General features: G+C 44.8%; 1 protein-coding gene across 7 annotated transcripts in view; it reads right to left on the reverse strand.

Annotated features, from left to right (window-relative positions):
* The window catches only part of EXTL3 (exostosin like glycosyltransferase 3), a 151,712-nt gene that overhangs the window by 91,632 nt on the left and 37,170 nt on the right, over positions 1–22,910 (reverse strand). For 6 of the 7 annotated variants that reach the window (XM_030946517.1, XM_030946510.1, XM_030946511.1 and 3 more), the window contains exon 2: positions 15,744–15,818. The gene's annotated coding sequence lies outside the window, so the exon portion shown is untranslated. Of the gene's footprint in view, positions 1–15,743; positions 15,819–21,549; positions 21,764–22,910 lie in introns of those variants that run through there. The other variant, XM_030946512.1, reaches the window with a different exon arrangement.

Consider the following 22,910-nt stretch of genomic DNA (forward strand, 5'->3'; position numbering starts at 1 on the left):
TCAAACCCCTCAAGCCAAAAGCAGCAGGCAGAGAATAACCACATTTCACTGTGCGCGCCGCGATTTATGACCTGGAATTTCAAGAAGGGGAAGAGGAGTTCTTGTGCTGCATTTCATTTTTCTGCCTCTAAAACCCCTTGCCAATAACAACAGAATGTCACTAAGCACCAGCTCCCTTCCCAGAGGAGCAGCACAGGGGGGGACAGACCCCAGCTCCTTCTCCCACAGCTTTATTCCATGTGAAGGGCAAACAGGAGCAAGGGTTTAAGTGCTAAAGCAAACAGAGGCAGCTTTAACACACAGGTTGATGAAAGAGGCTGTACACAGCTGCTCTTGAAGTCACTTCTTTGTAGTCTTCATTCCCACAGATAATTATGAGCTTAGAGGTTCCAAGACTTCAAATAATAGTCTGTGCTTCCTTCAAGTATATATATATATATATATAAATACATTTTAGATCTCATCTGCTTTTTAAGTCAAGATGAATTAATCCTCATAGAAATCACAGTAATGGCCACAGTTACCTGAGTGATAGACTGGGGGGGGCTCTGATGTGCTTCTGGTTTTGCAAAAGGGCTGAACCTCAACCTGGCTAGGACCTGGAACTATTTAATTTATAAATTCTTTGGGGTAATATTATTGCCTTGGAGACTATACATGTACAAGCATTCCTTTAAAAGCAGAGTTGAGAAATATTGATTTTTAAGAGGATTTCACAAAGCACTGTTAGTAATAAAGGCAGCATTTGGGAGAACAAAGCTGGAAGTTTTAACTCGCCAATTGCTGTGAGTGGGAACTTGGGAGAACTCAAGACCAGGGAATGAAGGAATTCATCTGGTTTTTCACATCCACCTTGAAATAAGAAATGACAGTGCATGGGCCAGCAAGCCTCTCTGGAGCGACTGGTGTTTAATAAATTATGGCAGTATTTTAAAAAGAGATACAAAAAAAAACAAGAAAAAAAAAAGACCAAAAGTATTTTAAGAATAGAGAAAAAAAAATAAGACAGTTCTACTCCAAGGGCATAGACCAAAAAAGAGCTACAAACAAGAACTAAACACAAGACACAAATAAGTTTGTGGAGGAAAGGAACAGGTTTATTCTCTCCCTCAGATCTGAAGAACACACAATATTTTACACAGCAATGGGGAGAAGGAGTAGGGGGAAGAGAGTATCAAAATCCAAACAAGTCACAAGGCATCAACAATCCCTTGATGACAGCAGAGTAGTTTTTGTTGGCACAGCTCACGACAGCTGGAGGAATAATTGCGATGCTGAGCGAGGATGCCGAGAATATTTCGCTTCAGAGACTCAGATGAAAGATGTTATCCACAAGCACTTTGCAAATGTTAATTAAACCCACACAGCCCCTTTTTGGCAGATCGAGAAGTATTTATCCCTCTTTTGCAGAGAGGGGAATGAATATCTCAGGCACTTTTAACTTAAGGTTAAAGCTGCTCTTTGTAGTTAGGAAGTGCCCCACAGATCCACCATTAAAAACACAAATTAACCTTCCCAGCCCAGCACAGCCAAGATGGAGCTGATCCCTCTCACTTCTCTCTGACCACTGCCCCAACAGAAGCCTTGACTCTGCAGAAAAACCAAACTCTGAGATGAATATGGGCACTACAAATGAGCTTTAAAACAACAGCGACCCTTGGTGAGTTGGAAAAGAAAAAAAATTCAAATAAATTCAACTGCTCTTCCTTTGGCGACAGCTTTTCCCAGGCTTAAAATCATGGAATAACCTGAGTTGGAAGGGATTCATAAGGATCACTGATCCAACTCCTGGTCCTGCACAGACACCTCAATAATCCCCCCTGGGAGCACTGTCCAAATGCTCCTGGAGCTCTGGCAGCTCAGTGACTTCAGCCCCTCCTTGTAGCGGCTCCCACCATTCCAAACAAGCTTCCTATTCCATCAAACACCATTCTCCAACAGGATGAAACAGTAATAGTGTCAATTTAAGCCAAAAGAGTGAGTTAAAACAGGCAGAATCAGTGGGAATAAAAAGGAGCAGTGAATTAATTCCAAAACAGACAAAAGAGGCACAAATATTTGAGGCACCTACACTGGCAGGGCAGAGGTACCACTACATCCTGGAAAAAAGAGCTTTTCCTCAGAAGAAAACCACTCCATTATTTGCTAAATGGAACATTTGGTATTTAAGAGGGGAAGGATCAGTTTGCTGGATCTATTAAAGAGCAGCTGAGAACATCTGCAAGGTCAGGAAGAAAATGCATAAACACACATGTGAACTAAAACACCAAAATACACAGTGGTGGTCGATGCCTGTGATCTTACCATGAAAATAAGCATATTTGGAGTTCCTTCCTGTTCATTAAAAAAACAACCCCAAACCCCTGAAGCAGCTGATTTAGGATATATTTCAGTTGGAAATACATTTGAGGGTGCAGTTGGAAAGGAAATCTAAGAGTGAGTGGAGCATTTTCAAAGACTGTCCAGCAGAAACGCTGTGGGACAGGGTCCCTCCCCCAGAGCTCACACCCAAAGGCACACACTGATTACACGCACAGCGTGTGATGGTTTCATAGATCTGTATTTCTATTCCATTCATGTTTACAGTGTAACCCACAGGGCACAGCACACAATTCACCAGCACCCAGCAGCTCAGGAGACTGTCCAGGGCTGCAAGCTGCAAGCCCAGGGGCTGAAAAGCTTTTCCTAGGCTAACCCAGTGCCTCAGCTTGTGGTGGTGTTTGCAGGGGTCCCAGGATGAGGGAAGAGATGAGAAGGTTGACTCCATGTTTCAGAAGGCTGAAACATTTTTGTGATATATATTATAGAAGGCTTATTATTTTATTATATATATTATATTAAAACTATACTAAAAGAAGGCTTATTTTATGATATATATTATATTAAAATTATACTAAAAGATTAGAAGAAAGGATTTCATCAGAAGGCTGGCTAAGAATAGAACAAGAATGATTAACAAAGGCTTGTGACTGACCAGACAGTCTGGACAGCTGGATTGTGATTGGCCATTAATTAGAAACAACCACATGAGACCAATCACAGAAGCACCTGTTGCATTCCACAGCAGCAGATAACCATTGTTTACATTTTGTTCCTGAGGCCTCTCAGCTTCTCAGGAGAAGAAATCCTGAGGAAAGGATTTTTCATAAAACATGTCTGTGACATCAGCTGGCCTTCTTGGGAGCTTGCATGACCACAGGAGTTTTAGGAGCTCGAAGATCTGGCTTGCCAAACCAGGCTGGTACGTGCCACAGCACAAGGTGCCATCACCCCTAACTCAGCTTTGTCACTGCCCCACGCAGGTGCCACCATTTCCTCACTGCTAATCCAAGGTACAGGAAGCTCCAAAGAGCCAGGAAAAACCTGAAACCGACCCAGGAAAAACCTGAAACCTCCCCAGGGAAGGAGGTTGTGCAATTCCAGCATTACCTGTGCTGCTGCAACGTGGCACAGCCAGGAGACAAACCCAAGGTAGAGACAGCAGATGTTTGCTGCTGCATTCAGCTCCCCCCTCTGCCACCCTTTCCAGGCTCACTCCACCAGCCAGACCCAGCTCCCGCTCTTCCCATGCACAGACAGCAGGAAAAGGTTCTTCCCCAGAGGGTGGAACAGCTCCCCAGGGGATGGTGAGGTTCCCAAGGCTGCCAGAGCTCCAGGAGTGTTTGGACAATCCTCTCAGGGTGGGATTTTGGGGAGGTCTGTGCAAGGCTAGGAGCTGGACCCCATGGTCCTTATGAATCCCTTCCAACTCAGGATATTCTGTCTCTGTGATTTTTTGCCCTCCAGCTCAGAGCTGCTTCTCCAATGTGCTCACTCATGGTACTACAGGCATTAAAACAATGTTTTAGTGCAGTTTTTAGCAGCCAAGTCAAAGTATTTTGGCTGATAATTCCATCTGTGCCCTTGGCTTCTGGTTAAATTAGAACTGCACACAGTGAGGTAGATATTGAGACATTATTAAAGGTGCTCTGCATCCAGAGCAATTCCCACAGAAATGTATTTGCAGTCCACTTCATCTTGATGACAAGGCTGGAATTAGGGCAATTCCAGCTGGGAACTATTCCCGTGTTTTAACACATGCTGCAATCAAGGCAGCTGCACTGACCCTTCCCGGCTGCTGCTCTGGGCTTTTTCCCACCAACATTTGGAAGGGTTTGGACTGGTTCTGATCTGCTGCCACTGTGCCAGGTGAGCAGCCCTGTTCCAAACTCTCAGGAGAGGTGCGAGGCTCAGCACTGGTGGCTGCAGGAGGAGCAGGGGGCTCCAGGCAAGGGACAGGGGCCAGGCTTTGTTATTCCACGCTTTCCGATAAGAGACCCAGCACATTTTTGGCCTTCCCACACAAATCCATATTTGTACGGCTGCCAGATCTTTATCACTTCCCTTTTTGCCTTTTTTTTTGGTTGCTTGTTTTAAACTTTGCCCAAGGTTACATTCAGCAAAGGCTGCTCCCTCAAAATACAGCATTAAACCCACTATCACATTAACATCTGCAAATCTCATTTAAATCCTTCTTGAAAGCGAATGTTTTGCAAAAAAAAGCCCCAAGTGAGCCAGAAAGCAGAGAATTTTTGCAGCACATCCCTTTGCATGCGAAGCATTTTGCAAAGGCCACCTTGCAGCTGTTGTTGTGACCTTCTAGAGATCAATGTCCCCACCTGTGCTCACCCTCTCCTGGGGGAGTAAGCACCACACACAAAACAAGCAGCGCTTGGTAGCCGGGAATTTGACACTGGGTATAAACGAGCTCAAAACCTCCAACACCAAGTACAACCTGCTGCAGTCACCAACTCAAAGCCCCCTCTGAAATGGCTTAGGAAGAGCCCAGCAGCTGTTGAAGTAATTCCCTTTTTTTCCCAACCAAATTAATGTTTGGAATGTGCACATCTCTGACTAAAAGCCACTTTGTAACTCTCAGTCACTGCGTGTGGCCTTTTATAATTTTCCTTTGGGGGATCAACACTGCCCTTAGAGTTAAAGGTTGGGGTTTTTTCACCACCACAGCATCATCTGTATTTCTTATTTACAGACGCAGACATCATCTGTAATTAATATTTTCAGTAACCCCTCTGCTGGCCCTTCACCTCTGTTATCACCCCGCAGCTGCTCAGGGATGCCTGACAGGGCCCCTTTTTGCAGCTCCCATGTCCAGCAAATGTTCCAGACAAACAGGAGACTATTCCAGATTATCCCTCACCAGATTTAATGACTCTGGAAAGATCCCCAGGGAAGGAGTGTTTACTGCCAACGAGCTCCATTAAGTATCCAACAACATCCATCAAAAAAACAGCAAAACATTGGGGTTTTAATTATTTTCCAAGCTGGCTGTAGCGCACAGAACATCACAGAGCATGTGCGTGCCCACAATTCTCTGCATTCTTTTGGGAACTGTCAGCAAAGACAGTGTGAAAAATGCGTGTATTTTATGATTGGCTTTTCACAAATATTCAAATGAATATGATATGTGTTGTGTTAGAAAGTAATGCTGGATTAATTCTCTTAAGGAGTGTGTTAAATGTAGTTTTAGGTTATAAAAAATGTTAAAATAGAAACCATGCTATGTAGGATATTTTTGTAAAGAAAGGACTCGCAGCGAGATAGCAGCCACAGGACACCTGAATCTTTCAGAGAAAATGAATTTATTGCCCTCTAATCAGAAGAAACTAACTTCTTCCCACCTTGAAGGCGCTGTCAGGATTCAGAGGAAGAAGTTGAGGATGACCAGACAGAATCCTGTGTTTGAATGGAATTTATGCATCATGTATGAGATGTATGAATATGCAACAGGCTGTTGTTCTTAAGGGTCAATCCTCTGTTAATGTGTGTCCTTTGTCAGGCTTGTGCTGCCCAGAAAAGGTACCTGGACTGTCTGTAACTCTTTGTCTCTATTGTCTCATATTGTCCTAATCCAAATTGTCCAAATTATTATTACTCTAATTGTATTACTATTTTTATAACCATTTTATTACTATGAAACTTTAAAAAATTTTAACAAGTGATTGGTGTTTTTCACAGACAGCTACTCCCAGGAGGAGTAACTTTACTCAGGACAACCAAGCAGTGGTAAAACCCTGATTTTTGCCCCACAATGCCAGCAGGGAGGGAGCAGAGTTACTGGGAACACCTTTCAGACAATGACATGCTCCTGGCACGAGAGGCTTCGTTTGAGATGTGGTTTTGCATTGCTGCTCAGCTGATCTCATGGCCTGGTGCTGCTGGAATGAGGGATCTCCTTCCCAACTTCCAAGCCTGAATCAGGGAGTTAGGCTGGAAGGAAACTGTCTGGACTGAGAGGGAAGGAACTGGATCTGTATCAGTGCAAAAAGATCAGTGGGAGCAAAAAACCTTTCCTTGCATCACCAGCTTGCCATGAGATCAGTTCAGCTACAATGCACAGGCACACTCTAAATTTAGAGAGCTTTCTAACTCTAAAGCTGTATCCCACGTCCATTATTCCTCTCCAACACAAGAATGAGCCATGCTATTAGAAATGCTTTTATACCAACGTTGTGCTCTCCACCCTACAGGAGCACACATCAATTGTGGATAAAGTGGTTCAACTTTGGAACGTAGACAAAAACTGAGACAAGGCTAATGGTGGTGAAAGACAGGTTGCCTGGGGAGAGAAATGATCAGAGATTTAAGAGGAAAGGGGGGGAAAACCCCTACAGATAATTTACCTGTGCTTGGGTCACTGCTCATTAGTGCTCTGAAGAGAATCACTTCACAAGTTATAAATTAGGCTGCTCTTGGCTTACTCCCTTATTATCCAGCTCAGGCAGCGCCAGGAGCCTTTCACACGCACCGGATAATGGGAACACTTACTCTGAATAAAATGAACAGAGGCAAACTAAAAAAAACAGGGGCCTTCATTTGGGCAGGAAAAACCATCAGGAGACCCAGCAGTGGCATTGGGTTTCAGCAGTCACTTCTCTGTCACTCTGCATTTCCTCCTTCTCGGGAGAAGGGAAAACCTCTCCAAAAACAAATTCGGGCTGTGCAGAAGTTGTTTTCTCTTGTTGATATTTCCATCTACCCCCTGCTGGTTTGGGATTTCCAACAGACTTTTTAAAAGCTTTCCCATTCAGGCTGAGCTCAACTCTTGAGAAGTTTCTGGAGAGACTGTTCATAAAAACTTTTAATTTTGGTTATTAGGCAGAGCTCACTGTTCAACAGCAAGTAGTCAATTTCTGTCTCAATCTTTTTATCCTTTTGTAATCGTGGCTTGAAAAAAAATGCAGCTATAACATTTTTTTAAACATTCATGATTTTTTTACTGTATAGAAATAAAATGCAGCTGACAGTAATAGACCAGTGATACCTATCAGAGCTGGCAAGGGCAAGATCACTCTTTTCCCACACATCTTCCAATCTCCTGCTTATATCTCTGATAAAACAAACTCATTATTAAAAAGTGCTTTAGTCTAAAGGTTAAAGGTTGACAAAATCCACAACTTTGGAACAACAAAAGCCAACTTTGACCAGAAAGGCTGAGACAGCCAATTCAGCCCAAAAATTTTGGCAATTTTCCCTCCTTAAAGGATGAGCTGTGCAGCTGCAGCCCCGCCACCAGCAGCAGCCTGACACTTGGCCTTGCTCTTAGGATTCCATCGCAGAGGCAAAAGCACATGGCAACAAAACACACTTGGCCGGTGAACCCAAGAGGATCTGTATAAATTAGCTCCCTGGAGACCTGACAAAGGCTCCTTTCCCTCCTCAAAGGCATCAGCCTCACGGTGAGCACTCCAGACAGAATTAAAAGGACTCTAAATCTGTCCACAGGGAAAGGCAGCAGCTGCACCAGCAGGATGTAGCAGAGAGCTCAGGCAGCCCCACACAGGAGGGAAAAGGGAAGAAGCAAATCCTCCTTTCCTTAGGGGCAGTTTCAGTGCACTGCAATCCCCTCCCAGGTTAAATCTCTCCTCTAAAAATGCTCCTGGTAGAGAGGGCTGAGGCACTGTGCAACAATTCTGATTCCATTACAGATCCAGCCCCACTCAGCACCAGCTTCCAAAATCTTCCCCCTCTCTTTTCAAGTACTAATATGCAAAACAAAGGCTGCCAGAGCTCCAGGAGTGTTTGGACAGCGCTCTGAGGCACAGGGTGGGACTGCTGGGGTGTCTGTGCAGGGCCAGGAGCTGGACTGGATGATCCTTGTGAGTCCCTTCCAGCTCAGGATATTCTTAAATTTCAAGTAGGTTTTTTTTGCAGCACTACCTAATACAGGTCCAGGCTGAAGCCAGCCTGAGAGGCAGAAGTGAAATCTCTTCTGCCCAGGAAACTCCCTGGAGAGGTAAAACTGCCTCCCTTGCTCACTACTCTGGACCAAGAGAAAATCCTGTTCTAAAATTTTAAGCATCGTCTTCACAGCAAGGTGCCCGTGACTTCCATCCACATCAGCCTTCCTGCTGCCTGTGGGAGGCACAGATCTTGGCTTGCTTTTAGCTCCTGAGTCACTTGGGAGCTGGGAACAGAAGGAATTAGAATCCTTCAGCCCTCAGCATCACCAGCTAAAAACACCCAGAGAGCAGCAGCAGGTCTGAGAGCCACTGAGTGCAGGAAGCACGTGACAAAAACATCTCCAGCAGTAAAAAATTTAATAACCTTGTTATTAATTCTGAACAAACAACAACACTGATTCCCATTCTTCCTTTGATTTGCAACAGGAGGAGGAAGAAATGAAGTTGTTTAAACAGGAACAGCTGTTACATCAATGCCAGTTTAATGGAGTCTCCAGCATCCTGCTCTCGGGAGAGCCGTCGATGTTTGAGGAGGAGTTCTGCCTTTTCAAGAGGACCTCAGAACCTCAAACACCAACCTGCAGCTAGATTTTCTCCCTAATCAGAAGTCAATTATCCTGCTGAGTGATGACAGAACAATTCACAAAGTAAATCCTTCTCATATCAGGGCCCTCTGTGATGGAGTTGTGCTGGGAACTTCCTTACAACAAAAGCAAGGAGGATTTCACTTGTGCTTCCCACAATTACTCCCAAGGGCCTCCCTCTGAACTGCCAGGTGAACCTTCAGTGTAGAAAAAGCTTCACTGACAATGTGAGCTAATGCACTTTTATCCACAGCAGAAGTTCCCAAGTATTTACAAGTCTGAGGAGATCTAGAAAGCATTTACACCCAGCATTTACACCCAGCTGTCTCTAGAGTTCACTCACAGAACCAAACTTGTGCTACTGCCATTGTTTCTCACTCCCCAGTCTCTGCTACAGTAATGAAAACCTCCTGGAGAGTCCTTTTAATATTTTTAGCCACTTTGAAACAGTTTTATTATACTAAATAATTACTGCAACATTTTTATATCACAAAGAAGTTTTCATCTGTTCTCAGGCTTTCTTGCAGGGTTCTCCTCCCAGCACTGTTCCCTCCCCAGGTGTCTGAGGTCAGATAAACTGAGATTAGTTCCAGAGAGGGCTCTCAGTATCTGCTGCTGGATAAATGAAGCCACAAGTTCATGGAATGGGTTGGGTTGGAAAAGACCTCAAAGCTCATCCTGTTCCACGGGGTGGCTGAGCTTTATTATTTAACAATGAAAAGAAACAGCAAGACCAAGAGAAGAATCAGGGAATCTTTACGGTTGGAAAATCACAAAAATCCAGCCATCAACTCAGCACCACCACGTTCACCACTACACCAGGTCCTCAAGTGCCACATCTACACATTTTCTGAACAATTCCAGGGATGGTGATTCCACCACTGCCCTGGGCAGCCCATTCCAGTGCTTAACAACCCTTTCCATGAAGAAATACTTCCTAATATCCAAACTTAACCTCCCCTGGCACAACCTGCGGCTGTTTCCTCTTACCTGAGAGAAGACCTGACCTCCACCTCCCTACAACCTCCTGTCAGAGAGCAAGAAGAGGCCTGGAGAATTGCAGCCCTGCACTAACACACCATGGAGGGTCTCACAGCAGCCTGATGGCTTTCACCTCGCTTGAGCTCCTTCCCTCTAACCCTCTGTGTGATCCAAGAACTGGGAGCAGAAATGAAATAAACACACAAACAGTGACTTATTCTCCTGAAATGTGAAGCAGCTCCTGGAGGGAAGGGAGGAGAACAGAAGGCAGGCTGCCATTCCAGGCTCAGCAAGCAGGAGCACTCCAGCACATACTGCTGGCTTTGTGATGTGCCACAAAGGCAGCCTGTTCCAGCTCCCCCGTCACACATTGTCCCACACAGCCCCTGCTCCCAGTTTCAATGGCTGAATTGCATGGAAAAGTCCCCTGGCTGATGGCACAAGGGGCTGGATTCTCCCAGCTCCCCTTCCCCAGCGTGGCTGGATCACCACAGGGATCCCAGGGAGGTCTCCAAACCTTCCCTTGCTCCAGGCTAATCCAGGAGGTTTTCCCTACATGGAGTCTCTCATCACAGGAGATTTACCAGGGCAGAGCAAAATTCCACCACACAGCTCAGCATTTTACAAGCCCTTTCCACACTGGCTGTAGTATTCAGGCAATGTACTAAAAGAAGGTGAAATATAAATAAATAGATGCAGTGTTCCAGTGCTGTCCAGGAAGAGCTGACCCCTCATTCAGGGAGATCAATGTCTGCTGCATTTACACCCTCTAAGGCCAAAAATAATGCTGGAACCACCAGGAGAAACAGCCAATTAAGCTGTTTTTCTCCCAAGCAGATTAAAAATTACTCTCAATTTACTACCTTACTAAATTACAGCTGAAATTATTATAGTAGGCTGGCTGTGGGCTGACAGGCTGGCTGTGTGCAACTTCACATACAGGAGAGTACAAGAAAGGGCCATTAATATAAATCTGTGTATTTCTATCTATAGATAGATATGGATGGATATAGATAGATATATATACACAGATATAGATATATATTAGATATAGATGTAGATATATAAATTAGATATATAGATATAGACAGATATAGATATAAATTAGATATAGATAGAGATATAAATTAGATATATAGATATAGATACAGATACAGGTATAGATATAGATGATATAGATATAGATTAGATATAGATATAGATGTAGGTGATTAGATATAGATATAGATATAGATACAGATATATAGATATAGATAGATATAGATATAGATATAGATATAGATATAGACATAGATATAGACATAGATATAGATATAGATATAGATATAGATATAGATATAGATATAGATATAGATATAGATATAGATATAGATATAGATTAGATATAGAGGGAATGAATACTAAAAATCCTCCATCCTTCACCAACAAGCAGGGGCTGGGACACCTTAAGGAGTGATAGAAAACCACCCTAGAGTTTCTGGATGTATTTCTCTCCCTCTGTCCTCCTCATGGTGTCCCCCGTCCAGGAGGAAGCCCCAGGTGGGTTCAGGACTGGTTGTGGCACAGGTGACACATCTTGGCAGGCCAGGTGAGGCTTTGGGGAGCTTTTGGTGTTTTATTGCCAGATCTGTGCAATGAACTGATTGTGCTGCACAAATCAGCTGCTTTGGGAGAGAACTGCTGCGAGGATTTAGTCCTTTGGGCTCCCTGTGCAGAACAGAAGCCACAGTGGAGCACAGACAGAGCTGGGAGCTTTTTGGAGTTAAAGGAAGCACTGGGGAAGGCAGCAGAGAGGAAAGAAGAAAAGCACAGTGGTGGAAATAGCAGCGGAGGCGTGGAAGATAAAGCTGAACCCTGGGAAAAAACTGCTCTGGATGGTCCAGGAGCTGTGATTCAGCACTGAGGAAAACATCCAAGAGTTCTCAGCTGAACAGAGGCCCAAGCTTCCCAGGCTGCCCACAGGGCAGGGCTTTCATCACCCCTGGGGGAGCCCTGACGCACCTCAGGGCAGCACAGAAGCCACAGCTCTGAGTCAGGGCAGATAGAGAAAACCACAGACTTGTCAGCCCCAGCAGCCTGGGACTGCAGCCCTGGTGTTAACACTTTAATCACAGCACATTCCAGTTCTGCTTTTTGGAAACCACTAATAAAATAAATATCATTGATGCAAAGCAGAGGAGATGGAGAGCCAGGCCCTGCCCTTGCAGAACCAGCACCTGTTTGATGACTGATTTATATTTATCTAAATGAGACCAATTCTCCATTTGGATATAATTTCTTAACCAACGCAGAGGGGGAGAGGGTTTAACACCCAGAATGATTCTTGTCATCATTTAGAAGATGCAGTAGACACCAGCAGCCATTTAGTTTCACAAAATTGCTGCAGGATACAAAGATGCATCCCATATCCTGGCTGACAGCTTTAGCAAAAAGCCACACAACCCTGCCAGGGCTCCTTGTTAACAATGAATCGTTCTAGTGACTCAGGGCACTGGAATGCTATCAGGTTCATTCATAGCTTTTCTGATAGAGTTTTTAGATTAGACACACACAAATCTCTGCTTTTTAGAAATAAATACATAAATAAAAGGTTATGGCTTATTATTACATGGAGCATCAAAATTCCTGGTTTCTTTTCTATGGCTAAATATACAGAGAACTGCAGCAAAAGGACAGGACCTCAAAAACCCAAAGGTTCTTTCAATTTTCTAATAACAGCACTCAAGAGGAGAAAAAATGACCAAAAATTGTAAATAGTGAATATAGTAAAGATGGTCAAAAGCATGAAGCATCTCTCTAAGGACCATTGAATCAATTAGGACATTTTGGTCTGGAAAAGATGCCTCTGACAAGGGGACACAGTAGGGATTTACAGAATTTTAATGCAAATGCAAATGACAATTCCCCAAACATGAGCTTATTACAGTACAGGAGGTGGCAGTAGGTGCAGTTACCAAAAGGAGATGGTTCACCACACAAAGTTAAGCTCTGAAGTCATTCACCACACAAAGTTAAGCTTTGAAATGCCTGGACAGAGGCTGAAAGCACAAGAGCTGAATAAACTGATGGGAGATGAAGAACATTCCTGCTGGCCATGGCTGGAGACAGGACAGACCCAGCCTCCCCCAGCTCAGGTGTTTGTTTGCCACACCCTGAGTTTTAAAAAGTCTCCAGCATCTTCTGAGGGGAACAGCAGCAAGAAGCAGGAATTCCACCCTCTCACTTCCCAGGAGGTACAGGCAGCACAAACCCTCCCTGCCATGCCCAAGTGCTCTCCCCCAGCCCTTCTCCACGGCAGCTGTGAAGCACAGGAAGCACCAGACCCACGCTGATGCTCACGTGGATGGTGCCACATCCTCACAGGAAGGGACCTGCTGCAAAACTCCTGCAGAACTTGGCTTTGCTGCCAAGCCAGGAAGTCTCAGGAGCTGTTTGAAGATGAGTTGTCCCAAAAGTATTTTTAGATTCCAGGCCCAACCCAGTTATTTAGGTATTTAGTGTCATGGAGAGAGTTTTGCATAAGAATGATTTGTTAAGGAGTCCCTTGAAACAGGTTATTTTGCCATTCTGCTCCATGGCAATCACAGACTGTTTCCAGCATCTCCCTGCCAAGAACAGCCCTTCCCTCAGCTATCTCCTACTGACCTAAATCCGTACTCCTTGCTTTAATCACAGTCTTCCACCCTAAAAAGGACTCCAAACCTGAAATCCTTGTCTCCTGCATTCATTCCTCGAGGCACCAGGCCCACTAACCCAGAATGGCTCCTGAAGGTCAGTGCAGAACCTGCTGCACACCCACAGCAGTGCAATAAATGTTGCACAGGCCAAATGATGTCCTGGGAACCCAGAACATCCCTCTGGCTGTCCAGGACTGCCAAGACCCCTGCCAGGGGGCTCAGAAGCTGTGGCACAGAGCCCAAAACGCCTGTGGGTTTGATTATGACCCATGGAGCAAGTTATCAACCTTAGATGAAGATCAGCAAGCCACAACAGCTTAGGTAGAATGATAGTGAAGTTATCACAAGGTGAAAAAGTAGATTTTGGGGTTTTTAGAATGGGTGTTCAGGGGGCAAGATGGAGGGATCTGGCCATGTCCAGCCTTTCTCTTCTTCTTCTTCTTGGCCTCCATCTTCTGCTGTGATGTTGGCACTTTTAGATTGGTTTAGAGTAGAAGCTCACTGTCTAACATAGGTGATAGGTATTGGGAAGTTATTGTACATATTTAGTATAAAAAGATAACACCACCCCGGGGGCAGGCAGAGTGCCTGGAACTGTCCTGCTGGATGGACCTCAGCAGGGCAGGAGAAAGAATTTTACAGATAAGATACAATACACAACCTTGAGACTGAGAAATGAAGAGCCCTGACTCCTTCTTCAATCACCGGGCTGGGAAAAGAGACTTTGGAACTTTTCTCGGGGTCACTGTGACCAGCTAAAGATCCTGATACTGGGGGAAAGCTGTGCAGCCCTGGCCTTGTGCAGACTGCACAGCTGTCAGCCTGAGACTTCCTCCTCCTTAAGATATGCAAAAGAGAAGGAGAATTCAATGGTATTGACTGATTGCAGCTCCTCAAGTCAGCAGATCTGGCTCAGAGCACAGCCTGGGATCAGAGCTGTCGATGAGGACCTTGGCACGGTGGCACCGTTGGTCAATACCAGCATGGTTTGTCCTTCATGTGCCCCCAGTGCTACTCCCAGTTTTGTTACTCACTGTGGAATTTTTCACAGGAGTTGTGTTCCAGCTGAGGGGAGTCCCTGCTGGGTTTGGCAGGGCACAAAGACTTCCTGGATCCAGAAGTACAAGAAATGCTGCAATACACAGGAATAGACACCTGAGCCCAGGACACCCTGCATGTACTGGCTGGATATGGGAGAAATGAGGAAGCCACAAATAAGTTTGCCTCTCTTTCCCTTTTTTCCCAGAAGCACAGGAATTCTCTGCCCTGCTCCCTGGATACATCCACACCAACCTGATGACACAACCCAGTCTCTAAATGCATTATTTCATGCCTGACTTTTGTTAACAAACACTTTCCGTTTCAAGATTCATCATCCCACATGATCCTTAGGGAATCACCTGCTAGGGCTGTCACAATAAACTTAATTCCTGCAGCTCCCACACTCACCTGAATTTTACAGCCTGTGCTAGAGCATCCTCCTGCCTTTCAGAGGCAATTCCCTATTTCAGTCTGGCCACACCACTGCACCACATGGGCCAAGACATTCCAATTACTCAGAATTTACTAGCTGGAGTATTTACTCCCTCACAGTTGCGAGTTCTAAGATGTTTGCAGACACCTCATAAAGCACAGGCTCGTTATTACAGCCCATTAACACGCATGCAAGACATTTTAATGTGTAAAAATTCCCCATGAAATAAAGATTTTCTCCTCCACTTTCAGGGCAAACCTGCCATCCTTACCATGAACTGGACAACGCTTTCCAGTGGTTTATTCCTGCTTTTTTCCGCCCACCAGCCAAGCCAAGCCTCATTTGGCTGATTTCATAGCACTCATTTATGAGCAACCCCGGCATGTGCCGTGGCAGGAGCCTCATCCACCCTCCTCACTCAGCTCCAACACCTCCAACAAGGCTGGAACAGCTCTGGGGAGCATTTCCACTCCTGATCCTGCAGCACAGGCAGCCTCAGGTGACACCTTCAGAGCTTCAGCACTGATTCCCCAGAGCCCTGAGCAGAACTGCAGCAGTTCTCTGCTCTGCCACTACTGGAAGTGGGATGAGGACACAATTTACCACTTCAGATAAAAGGAGCTGGAGCACAACTTCTCCCACAACAAGAGTTAAGCCAAGGAAGCTTGTACTTTTAGGAAAACACTGTCCAAGCATGCAGACTTAATGCTGTGCCCCAATGGAGGCAGTTTGAGGCTGACATCAGGCACCACAGAAAGTTTTATTCCTGAAATATGAAGGTACTCACTGGACACGGTGAGCAGCTGGCAAACTGGAATCTGTCCCTCTTCTGCAGCCAGCTCTCTACTCATCTGTCTGGAGCCTGTTAGAGAGGGAAAAAGAGCTGTAAATACAGATAAAGTGACCAAAAGCATTTTAACACATTTTTTACATCCAGAAGTGTCAGGATCTCTAGCTTGTCAGAGTGATCCCAAGAAGAGTTCCAAAGTCCCTTTTCCCAGCCTGGCGCTTGAAGAAGGAGTCAGGGCTCTTCATTTCTCAGTCTCAAGGTTGTTTATTGTATCTTATCTATAAAATTCTTTCTCCTGCCCTGCCGAGGTCCGTCCAGCAGGACAGTTCCAGGCACTCTGCCTGCCCCCGGGGAGGTGTTAGGTCTTTATACTAAAAATTACGTGTACAATGTTTACAATTACTTCCCAATACCTATCACCTATGTTAGACAGTGAGCTTCTACTCTAAACCAATCCAAGAGTGCCACCATCACAGCAGAAGATGGAGGCCAAGAAGAAGAAGGAGAAAGGCTGGACACGCTCAGATCCCTCCATCTTGCCCCCCTGAACACCCATTCTAAAAACCCCAAAAATCTATTTTTTCACCTTGTGATAAATTCACTATCATCCTACTTAATTTGTCATGGCTTGCAGATCTTCATCTAAGGTTGGTAATTTGCTCTACGGGTCATAATCAAAACCACAGACATTTTGGGCTCTGTGCAACCACAGGCATTTTGGGCTCTGTGCCAGGGTCTCTGAGCTCCCTGGCAGGGGTCTTGGCTGCTCAGGACAGCCAGAGGGATGTCCTGGGTCCTGACAAAGAAGTAATCAATGCAAAACAGACACCCTCCCCTCCCCAGCTCTGAGGTCAAGAACTCAAAGCACCTGCAGAGCTCTCAGCAAGGTCTCTCAAGCAAATGCTGTGATGCTTGAAAACAACTGCAGCACCGGCTGCCTTTGGAGGCTGTTGAGGTCAGACCTGAGGCAGCCCAGGAGAAAAGGAAAGTATTTATACGTGAGAGCAGCAGCAAGAGCTTCCCAAAGGCGGTTACTCGAGAGGCAGTGAATCACAGCTCTTTGTGACACGTCCTGATCCCCAAAGCACCATTACACACGCAGGGGAACAAATGTTTATGCAGCCACGGTGCGGAAGGGTTGCATGGGCTCTGATCTGGAGTGCACCAAAGAAGTTCCCTTTAATATATTTGTTGTTTCAACACACTTTATCCCCTTAATGAGGCGCCACTGAAGTTCTGCTTAAACCCATTTTGATTAAGGAAAAGATTATCCATAGAATTGCCAGCCGTACATGTTGGTATACATCACACACAGACCAACTGTGCTTCAGGGAGACATTAAATCCCCGTTCAATTAATAGAGACACCTCTTAAAATGAGCATTAAATAATTCTCCACAATGTAGCACAACAACTGGCTACTCCAGTAAATTGGAATAGAAATAACTTCCCATCTCTCCACCAACAAAATCCCAATCAAAGCTTGCCCTTAAAACAAGAGGTCAGTACAGAGGGATGGGGAGCAGGAATGTTACTACCTCAGTGCTATTGTGTGCTTATATTAAAAGCTCTTCATCAAAAAATTAAATGAAATGGATGCCTTTCATGTTTATCAATAACAGAGCTAATGGTTTTTATGTAAATGCCATTACTTCCAGCCAGATCTGCGAGAGACTGGAGCCACACAGCCCCATCTCCCCTCGCAAGAGACTCCCTTCAGGCAGCCAATCTAAATGCAAATTACAATCAAATGCAAAACCAAGAGTTTTCTGGATGATACTGAACACATAAACCTAGGGACAAAGCAGAGATATTTAAGAGCAACCCTCCTCTTCTGGAAAGACCTCCTGATCTCACATTGCTTTTCTATCATGAACATCCATAAAAATTAAAGTATAATTTGGTTCTCATTTATAGTCATATTATTTACCAGCTTCTTCCTTTCCACTGCCTTCAGTGTTAAAAAAAACAGGAAGGGAATGTTGTTCTGTAGAGAGAATCACCTCTCAGAGATGTTTCCCCCACAACAAGGATTCCATCACCAAGGATATTAAATCAGAGCCATAATAAAGCCCCAGTTGGATTTGCCAAGAACAAACTGCACTTCCACATTTTCAGGAGGAAATTTCTTCCTGGAATGGAGCTGTTTTGCAAATCTAGGAAGAAGGTGTTACTACAGGATGGTTATTAAGAGGCAGAGACACAAAACTGTTGTCAGCACAAGGAGCACCGTGTTCCCGTAGCATAAAAGCTTTTTGAAGAACACTTAAATCTGACCCCTACCTGGAGAACAGATCCAGCCAGGATTTTGTCAGCACTGATTAAAACAAGGTTCTAATGGCAAACCTGAAAAGAACTAACCTTAGCAACCGTGCTGCTTAGCAAGGAGAATGCACAGAGGAGAAGCTGAGATTAAAACAAAGGGCAAAAAGCTGACAACCCAACTATGGCAGAGTCTGCACGTGAGCCTCAGCAGGGACTGGCTCTAACTACCACAGGCAGCTCCACACCAAACTTCCATCCCCAAGAGGAGCACAGGTCCTTGGAGGGATGCTGCTAATTAACAACAGGGCTGAGTACACGCTCGTTACACGGCTGAGGAGCTGAGCACTTTGTGTGTGTGCAGAAACACTCACAGAGCAGAACCTTGCTAATTACCATTAATAACTGTGAGACCACTGCTGCAAACAGCTGGATTTTGGGAATCAGCCAGCAAGAAACTGTGCAAAGTGGGGAAGCAGAGGGACAACACAGCCCAGCGGGCGCCTGGTTCGCTTCTTTGGGTATCTATAATTAAATAATTTATCATTGTGCTCCTGTGACTATGACTGAATGTGCAGCCTGTCAGTTGTGCAAAGCCTGGCTAAATCTGAAAGTTTGACTGCCTGTAGAAAGAGGTCATTAAATTAAAAACCACAGCTCTGACTACCTTCTCTCAGCAACTTTTCTCATGGGCCAGCATTTCAGAAAACTCATCAACGTCTTCATGTTCTGTCTTACAGATCTATTGTTCTGTACACAAAACCTCTTGTCGGAACTCAGGACATCCCTCTGGCTGTCCTGGACTGCCCAGACCCCTGCCAGGGGGCTCAGAGACCCTGGCACAGAGCCCAAAGTGCCTGTGGTTTTGATTATGACGCATGGAAAAAATTACCAACCTTAGATGAGGATTTACAAGCCATGACAGTTTAAGTAGAATGACAGTGAATTTACCACGGGGTGAAAATTAGATTTTTGGGGTTTTTAGAATGGGGGTTCAGGGGGCAAGATGGAGGAATCTGAGCATGTCCAGCCTTTCTCCTTCTTCTTCTTGGTCTCCATCTTCTGCTGTGATGGTGGCACTTTTGGATTGGTTTAGAGTAGAAGCTCACTGTCTAACATAGGTGATGGGTATTGGGAAGTAATTGTAAACATTGTACACATAGTTTTTAGTATAAAAAGATAACACCAAGGCAGGCAGAGTGCCTCTGACTGTCTTGCTGAGCGGATCTCAGCTGGACAGGAGAAAGAATTTTATAGGTAAGATACAATAAACAACCTTGAGAATGAGAACTGAAGAGTTCTGACTCCTTCCACCACCAGGCTGGGAAAAGAAACTTTCTAACGCATCTCGGGGTCACTGTGACCAGCAGAAGCCCCGAGAACCTCTGGCTTTCAGTCCTGGATCACAGCTTGGAGTTGCTAGGACTCCTTTCTCCTCCTTCCTCCCTCCTTGCCTCGGATGAGACAAGTTTTGGGTCCTCTCTAGCAAAAGGAGCCCGGGACCCCAGCTTGGGCCTTGTCACCACACCGACCATGCAGGACCAACCAATGAGAAAAGGATGAGGCTGTTCCAAAACCAGCAAATCTCCTTTTTTTCCCCACTCTGGAGCAGCTGTGCGAGGCTGGGCGCTGTCACTGCCAGAACTACGGAGGATTTCACAGCCAGCCACAACCATGTGTGAGCAGAGTCTGATTTCACAGCCCTGCTCTGACTTCAGCTGTCAAACCACAGCCACAGGACCTCAGCGAGCAGCAGAGCTGAGCTGTTCCTGCACAAAGCCATTTCCTCCCAAAGGCCCCAAAATCAGAGACAGCCACACACCCCCAGCCTCCACCCAAATGCTGATGCTCATGGCCTTGACCACTGCCTTAACCAGCAAATGAAGATTTTTGGTGGCAAAAAACTTCCAACCATCACTTGAATTTTGTAATTTTGCAAAGGCAAGAAGCAGAACTGGAAATATTTCCCTTCCTGAGAGCTCCTGTTCTTTGCTGTACAATTCACAACTACACTAAACTTACTCAGCATTATAATTTTTATTTCTCCTTTCTGTCATCACACAGCCTCACTTGCTGAAGCCCAGGTTTTTCCCTTTGCAAAGGTTCAGGTTTATGCACAGCAAAACGGTCTCTTAAACAGTCTTTTCTTATTTCCTTTTGTCAGAGGCTTCATGCTATGATGAATGTGTAGAAATGCAAAGCAGAACTCCATAGAAAAAGAAGCCAGTGTGTGAGGTGGTTTTGCCTAATAAAAAAAGAGAGCCTGGATTGACTTACGCCTCATTAAAGAGCTCCAGTCTGCATTTTTATTAGATGGATTTAGACACCAATGGATTTTTAAAAAATAATAAACTAAAAGTAGTTATATTCTTAACATATGGCCCTGGATCAGTCATGTGGATAGAAATGAAAGTGGGCACAGCAGATCCCCAAACACAGGCATGGAAATTATTTTAATGGTGCACAGGACCTATAAAATTTCAAGCAAAACTACACAATGGTGTGACAGAATTCAGCTACTGCAGGGCTGTGTCTTGTCCCCACACATCCCTGTGCACATCACAGCTGCTCCAGGAGACAGAAAAAGGGAGCAGAGTAATTCCTGCTAATGAACACTGAGGTGGGGAAACTGAGGCATGGAAGAGGCATTTTCTGCTGTAATTCATTTCCAATCACAAATAAAAGCCAGACAATATCCCAGCCATCAGCTTCCTTCACTACCAAGTGTCTTTGGCAACCCTGCTGTAGCCAAAGCGTCATCCCCTCCTCACACCCTGGTCTCTATCCTGACAAAACACACAGCTCCAAGAGAAAACTTATTTCCAAATCAAGAGCCAGTGTAGCTAATTCTGGCCTGCACAAAGCACTAATTACTAATGTAAATTATGTAAATTATTATCTCCCCAGCTTGATGGCAATGATAAACCATGGCCAATCATGTGGGCAGAGACTGGCATTGAACAAAACAACGAGGCACGCCCAGAGCAAGCATGTCTTGCAACCACTAAACACACATTTGTGTGCTCTACGTGGGCAGCAACTGCTGTCCAGAATATTTTAACAGCAGAAACTGCACTGTGGAAAGAAAAAACACCACCACAACATAAAAAAACCTGAGTACATTTCTCCTCTTAGTCGGAGCCAAAACTTAAGAAACAAGTAACATAATTACTTCCACACCAGAAGGAAAATAAACCCAAGAACACACAGAGGGAAAGAAACAAACCTCCAAAGTAGATCTGTAAAATAGTTCAGGGCTTCTGTGCTGGGTAATAATTTCCCAGCACAAATCAGGAGAGTAAAAACTACAGGGAAGCCAATTTTGGGGTGATGAACCCACAGCACCCCTCCTCTGCCCCCTTCCCCACAGAGCCTGCAGAGTGGGTGCCCAAAATCCTGCTCATCCTTCAGCATGTAACCACATCTCAGTTTACCTGAAATGACCTTTTCTGGTGTGGCCAAAGAAAGAAAAAAAAAATTTCTTGCCTTTTTTTGCATCAAGCACAGAGAGCATCAACCCCACGGGTGACTGCAGGTCCCACCTGTCCCGAGGTGCTCATCCACAAGAAATCCAACATCCCAAGAGGATTCATCCAGCGTGCCCAGCTGGGATAGCGCTGCACCCAAAATCCTGGAGGGCTGGAAGCAAACAGGAGCAGGAGCAGCGCCTCTGTGCTCCATCCAGATAGTGGAAGCACGGCTGGGACACACTCACTCTTCACCGCTCACTCTTCATGGATAAGTAAAAGCACTTTAAGGAGAGCTTTTTTTTTTTTCCCTCCCTTCACTTTGTTTTAAATGGCTGAAGAATTTCCTCTGTGAATGCTCCCAATTGTGGCTCACGCTGAGTTATTTTTAAAAGCACAGAACCAGATTTTCAAGGCTCTGAATGAGGAAATGCAAAGCTTTTATTAAGCAATAATAGCCCAGACAATGGTCACAATTTCCCAAGGGTCTGAACACGGCAGCTGACAATGAGCTTTATTCCTCCACAAAAAACCCTTCACAGGCTCGGAGGGTTTGCTTTGTACGATCCAGGCTCAAGTTAGGGAGTTAAAACAGAAAGCTCTGTGGTCGTTTTTAGTGTGATTTCCTCCACCAAAGCACATCTGAACAGAGATACACAAATCACTGGGAAAAGGAGCCATGCCCTGTCTCATTCCCTCCTTTGCTATAGGACATCATCCCATCCAGCTGGACCTTTCCTTGTGTGAAAAATGCATGTATTCTATGACTGGCTTCTCGCAAATATTCAAATGAATATTATATGTGTTGTGTTAGAAAGTAATGCTGGATTCATTCTCTTAAGTAGTGTGGTAAATATAGTTTTAGGTTATAAAAAATGTTCAAATAGAAACGATGCTATGTAGGATACTTTTTTTAAAGAAAGGACTCACAGTGAGACAGCAGCCCCAGGACACCTGAATCTTTCAGAGAAAATGAATTTATTGCCCTCTTAGCAGAAGAAACGAACTTCTTCCTGCCTCGAAGGCGCTGTCAGGATTCAGAGGAAGAAGTTGAGGATGACCAGACAGAATCCTGTGTTTGAATGGAATTTATGCATCATGTATGAGATGTATGAATATGCAACAGGCTGTTGTTCTTAAGGGTTAATCCTCTGTTAATGTGTGTCCTTTTTCAGGGCCTGTGCTGCCCAGAAAAGGTACCTGGACTGTCTGTAACTCTTTGTCTCTATTGTCTCATATTGTTCTAATTCAATTTGTCCAAATTACTATTACTCTAGTTGTATTACTATTTTTATAACCATTTGATTACTATTAAACTTCTAAAATTTCAAAAACAAGTGATTAGCGTTTTTCACACTCGGCAGATGGATCCCAGCTGACAAACTGGCCAATATTCCCAGAGTCATGAGAGTGAAACAAAGCCTTTCAGCTTTCCT

Source organism: Camarhynchus parvulus, chromosome 3, assembly GCF_901933205.1.
Source record: "Camarhynchus parvulus chromosome 3, STF_HiC, whole genome shotgun sequence".
Lineage (NCBI taxonomy): Eukaryota > Metazoa > Chordata > Aves > Passeriformes > Thraupidae > Camarhynchus > Camarhynchus parvulus.